Genomic DNA, 6,000 nt, shown 5'->3' with positions numbered 1-6,000 from the left:
TCCCCTGCCTCAGCCCCCTAACTAGTCTTCTACTTCACTGTGCTTTCCTCCCTCTTAACTATCAATAAATTCTCCAGAATACTGCCTGAGTTATCCTTCTAAACTGTAGATACAATTGTTCTACTTCCCCATTTATGAAAGTGGTTCCCTTCTGCCTCTGGAGTGATTCCAACTTCTTACTCCAGCACACCAAGCCAGTTAGATGCTGCCTCAACCTACTTGTACAGCCTATTTGCTCACCTCATTGTCGCCTACTCTTCATTCCAGCTGCAGTGAACTGCTTGGAGTTCTTTAGATGCTCAGAGCTCTGCCTTGCTTCATGCTCCCTTAGCCTGAAATGCCTGTGGCTGTTTCAGCCAGCTCTCTCTTTCTAGACTCACTTCATTATCACTTCTGGGAATGCATCTTATCCTTCACCCTGCACTCAGCTGCAGCTGCATTTGCCACATTGCACTCTAACCACCTCATTATTTATATCTATGTCCCCTGACTATAAGTTATAAAATTTTTTAAGGCAGGGACCCTGTTTGGTTTAGCTTTTCATCCACAGTGTTAAGCATAAGGCCTGGAGCATTACGGATACTCAGTCACCTTTTGGTTAAGGAACAAAGACATCTCCAGTGTGGGGCCCAAGGTATCCAGACATTTCCATGCATCAGGAATGACCTAGTTCAGGGCTATGTTCTAAAACCTACCTGGTTTGGACCTGCATCCTTTGAGCGCAGTTACAACCCAGCTAGCCTCTGGGAAATGGAGGGTAGAGAAGGTTGAACATAGCTCTTGTTGCTCTATTTTCTTTCTTATTGCCAGGGAAAGATAGTCCTGCAATTATGAGCTTACCTTTCTCTAACCTGGCCTAACCTGGGAGCATCCATCAATCAGTAGCAACTCAAAATAAACTGGCCACCTAAGGTCTGGACTACCCTTGCTGAAAAGCATAGAAGATAGCAAATTTGACAGACACAGACTTAATGTGGTGATGACAGCCTGTTAAGTCAGTAGTAATTCAGGACACACACTATCACTGCTGCTTCTCGTGATCCCACAGCATTTATTGTATATCTCCTGTGTGCAGATTGTTTCAAAGCTCTAGAGGCAGGCACTGTAGGGAGTTAAAAATAAAACAGAAACAAAGTTCCTATACTTGGGAGGCTTATGCAATATAGGCCTAAAATAATGGAGCTGCCTTTATTGGGGCATTTGGCTACCTTTGCGAGAGGAGGTGGTAAGGGAAAATGTCTTATAATTTTTTAATCATTCATGTATAACCATAGTGATTTAAAGGAAGTGACAGGAAGCAGGGAGGAGAGTGCCTGTGCACTGGAGGAAGGACCACATGCATTATGTAGCAGAGAGCTATTTTTTTCTCTAAGCTATTCTTCACTCTATAGGCTGGGCAAATCCTCTCAGTACCGACCCTTGACACACCTTTCCACTAAATTTTATATCTGTTCAACAGTATGCTCCTAATAAAGATCCAAGATTCCTTTCAAAACACTATGCATATATGATTTCACTTATTTTTGGAATATAAAAACCAAAAATAGAAGGAACAAAACAGCAGTAGACTCATAGACACTGAGAAGTGACAAGTGGTTACCAAGGAGGAGGGGTTGGGACCTGTGGTGTGGGAGGAGGAGAGGCATAAAGGGGCACAATAGTTTGCAATCACAATATAAATTGGTCACAGGGACAGTAGTACAGCATGGATAATATAGTCAGTGATTCTGTAACATCTTTCTACCTTGATAGATAGTAACTGCACTAGAAGGGGTAAGGATTTAATAATAGGGGTAACTGTTGAACCACTGTGTTGTACACTTGAAACCAACATAAGATTGTATATCGATGATACTTCAACTTAAAAAAAACACATTATGTATAGAATCTGAGTGATTCTTTCATAATGGAAGAAAATTATTATGAGTTGCAGTTGTTTTGTAGTAAGGGTTTTAAAATAAGGGCTTTTATAATTAAAAATAAATATTATTGGAAACCTGAAGTGGATTAATTGAGAATAGAACAAAATATAAATATTTAAGCTCTTATTAATATGTCATTCCATTTTGATAAGCAAGAATTAAGTTATTTTATTTTGTTAACAGGTGCTAACATTGTGTCTCAGCTGTTTTTAGAAAGGAAAATGATTTCAGAATCTATGTTTAACAGCGTAGGGATCCGGTCACTGACTAACATGAAATGCTTTTACAACCCATTTAATCCTATTCAGGACCCCTAAGACTCTTCAGTGAAAATATAATTGAACTATCCTGTAGAATCAAGTGATACATATTTTTTAAAGTTTTAAATATTAGAGATTTCAAATAGCTAGACCCTAGTCTCTTAATGACAATTTCTTTTAAAATTTCATATACATTTCTATGTGTACACATCCATCCATCCCATGGCAAAAAGAGGTAGGTCATCATAGCATGTCATATTATCATCAAGATTAGAGCAGTGACACCCATACTTATTAGTAAATTACTACTCAACAAGTATTACCAATAAATCCTTAGGTGTAATAATGCATTAAAATTACACAAAGTGGTAAAACAATTCCAGTGAGCATTCATATATATTAAGCTGTACAAATCACAATCTGCTAGAAGTAATATGCAGATTATTACAACCTGCTTGAAATTTGTGTATCTACTAACATTTTTCAAAATATTTTCGAATGGCGACTGAGTCTTTGAGACTCTGTGAAACTAGTATGATCATCTGCATTTGACAGAAGAAACAGGTTTAGCCAGGTTAAGGGGCTTGCCCTAAATCCCACACCAGTACAAGATAGAGTCAGGGCCTAACCCTGGCTGAGCTCCCCCACTTCATGGTATGTGCTTATAATCCTGTCATGACTGGCTCCATCCTTTGGAAGACAGGCATGGTTGATTAAAGAATCAAAGAGAGTAAAGGGAAGGGAGAATTTGGCTTGCTGGTGACAGAAAAATTAAAAGTGCATTAAAAACATATAAATATTGATGTTCTCTGAAAAATTACCCAACAATGTGATTCGTAAACATTCCTCTAAATTTAGTTTTAGAATTTAAGTTTCTAATCACCACTAAAATCCTAAATAATGTTTTCTGTAGACTGTATTAAGATAAATTTTAATGTTGATATGGCCCATTTATTTCTTTTAAAAAATGAAATGTAATAACAGGGAAATGGCCTTTTTAAAGATAGGTAATTATACATGCAGAGTCTGTGTCTTTTTTTACAAAAGAAAAAGAAAAAGGGAAAAACCATAGCCATCTTTTAAATACCATAATGAGAGGAAATGCAGTTGTAAGAGCCTTTAGCAAAAAGTGTAGGGCTGTGCTGGCTGCCAGAGAGCCCTGGTGGGAGGTTGTGGGCTCCCCTGAGAGGACTAATGGATACGACAGGCCTTCTGCTCTGTGCACATTTGCTTTCCTACACGTCAAAGGGCTGATCTGGCATAGCTTTGAAAGAGTGGGCAAGGGAGGAAAGAGAAGTACAAAAGGACAAGTACCAAAGGGCAGAGACTCACCCCAACTGAAATGCAAACTAGATAAGAACAGCAAACCCATGGTCAGGCATTTTTATTGATAAGTTCACAACTAGCTTATCTGTTCCAGTGTGGGTTTCTGGCCACCAATGTTGTCAGTGGGAAGTGCTTTGACATTACAAACTAATTTTGAGCTCCCCAAATCACTGGTCAGAATATCACCATTTAATCATGTGAGGAGGAAGCAAAATAGAGCTATGAAAAAGCTCTAAATATTAGGAATTTTACAGAGATGGGAATCTAGTCTCTTGCAGTCACTGAGACATTACGACAGATTTGGTTATTGCATGAGAGAGCATCAGTTAGACCACAGCTCCCCAAGTGTGGTGTGAGGTGTTGTGGCATCAGCCTTACCAGGCTGCTTGCTAAAATGAGTCTCAAGGCCCAGCCTTGGTCTAGGGAATGAGAATCACTGAGGGGGTGCTGAGCAATCTGTTTTAACAAGGTCCCCAAAAGATACTTTTGCCCTAAAGTTCGCCAAGCACTGATTTTGACCCTTGTTCGTCAAAATGCAGATTACGGTGCCTTTGTGGGTTGTAAAATCAGTTCAGTAGACAATGATCAGCATTTTACAAAAGTGAAATGGAGTAGAGAAAGGAGGACATCCCATGTAGCATGCGTCTGATATCTTAAGACTTGTTCAGTTCTACGTATGTGTGTGCACCCGTGTGTACTGATTTGGGTGAAACTGATTTTGAAGAGCCAGTAGGGTATAATAAAGAAGCTATAAATTTTAGATGAAGTCAGAACCGTTTGGTTGACAATAAAACACACTGACAGCTTAGTGTGGATTCCTGTTTGGAGAGAGATTGAATAGAAAGGGAAGGGGGCCAAGGAAAGAACACAGCAGGCCAAGGTTTTATAACTCCAGAATTCTTGTGGGGATAAAAACAAAAGGCCCACACCGAGAGGAAATGGAAGGCGCATCTGTCACAGGGGACATGTCAAAGAGGGCAAATACAAAATAAAGTCATGTGTGACCTTCAAGAAACAATCATATAAGTAGGAATATTCATTCACTCATTCATTCAATCTCAGATCATTTCTTGTGTGGTCCCAGGTACTAGGCACTGTTAGATGCTGGGGATACAGATGTGAGGCCTGTCATGGACTGCATTGTTTAGTGACAAGCAATATCAATAATAATAATAGCATGATCAGTGCTGTGAAGGGAGTCTTAACATAGCATTGAATGGGAATACTAAAATCAGTCTGCAAGGCTGGAGTGGGACTGGAGTGACAGGGAACATCCATATGGAGAGGGCATTTAATTAAAATGATGACCATATTTTAACATGGTATTTTATTTTGAAACAAATCAGATTCAGTACTAGGTCTTGGGCCAGGGTCTGAAAAATCTGTCTTTCTGACAAGTTCGGGGCAATGCAGATATGGTTGATCTGGGGACAACTCTTTGAGGATGGTCAAATGGCTGAACTGAGTGGTGCTAGTTGGTGTTTCTAGAGGTACAATTTAAGGCAGACAGAATTTAGCTGATACATATGCACACAAAACTGTTTTTCTTTATTACATTTTGATCACTTAGTAATAATAACTGTTACAAAAATTTTTCATATGACTTAATTTTTATTGTAAAACATTCTACTAAGATTTTATATTTAGCTTAGATATTTGACAGACAACTGTTCTTGTGTGTGGCAAAGACATGCTCTTGCTGTGTGCTTGCCAAACATTTTTTTTTCTAGGCACACACATAAAACCACATTTCCTGCCCTCTTTGCAGTTAAGTTACACCCTGTGACTGATTTCTGTCAATGTGGATAGTGGGCAGGAGGGATGAAAACTTGTCCAAGCTTGGCCAGAACTTCTTTCAGTATCTGCCCTTTTTCTTTGGCCAGCCAGGTACCCAGGATCTAGCAAAGGACTCTGTAAGGGGCCCTGGCGGCCTGTATAGCTGTTAGGTAATAGCTTGGGTCCCTGAGTCACCAGTTGGAGGACACCTAGAATTTTCACTCAAGTGGGGAACCATTTAGAAAGAGATGAAAGAGTGTACTAAGTGAACTCACAATGTGCTTTCATTGCATCAAGGCCCTAAGGTTTAGGGCTTTGATCACACTGTGTAGCTTGTTGGCCTTGACTAATACACTATATATGCCTGGCACTGCATAACACAAAACACATATTTATGAGCTGAATGAATGATTATTACAACTTCAGTTTTTATTCTTTTATGTCCAACATTCAATGTCTAAATGGACTTCTCACCACACATTTATTCAACAAATACTTACCTGAAGTGTGCTAATGTGTGCCAACTACTGCAAATAGTGAATAAAGAAACACACACTTTCTATGCCCTCATAGAATTTACAGTGTTGTGAGGAATGGACATAATAAACAATCACTCAAACCAATGTAAAGTTCCAGCTGTTGGGAGGGGGGTGAGTGCTGGAAACCTGGCACTACCAGGGGATTTTTCCTAGTTAGGAATACTTGTTGAGTGCTTT

This window comes from Manis javanica, chromosome 6 (assembly GCF_040802235.1).
Source record: "Manis javanica isolate MJ-LG chromosome 6, MJ_LKY, whole genome shotgun sequence".
NCBI lineage: Eukaryota > Metazoa > Chordata > Mammalia > Pholidota > Manidae > Manis > Manis javanica.
Note: the sequence above shows the minus strand (reverse complement) of the source record.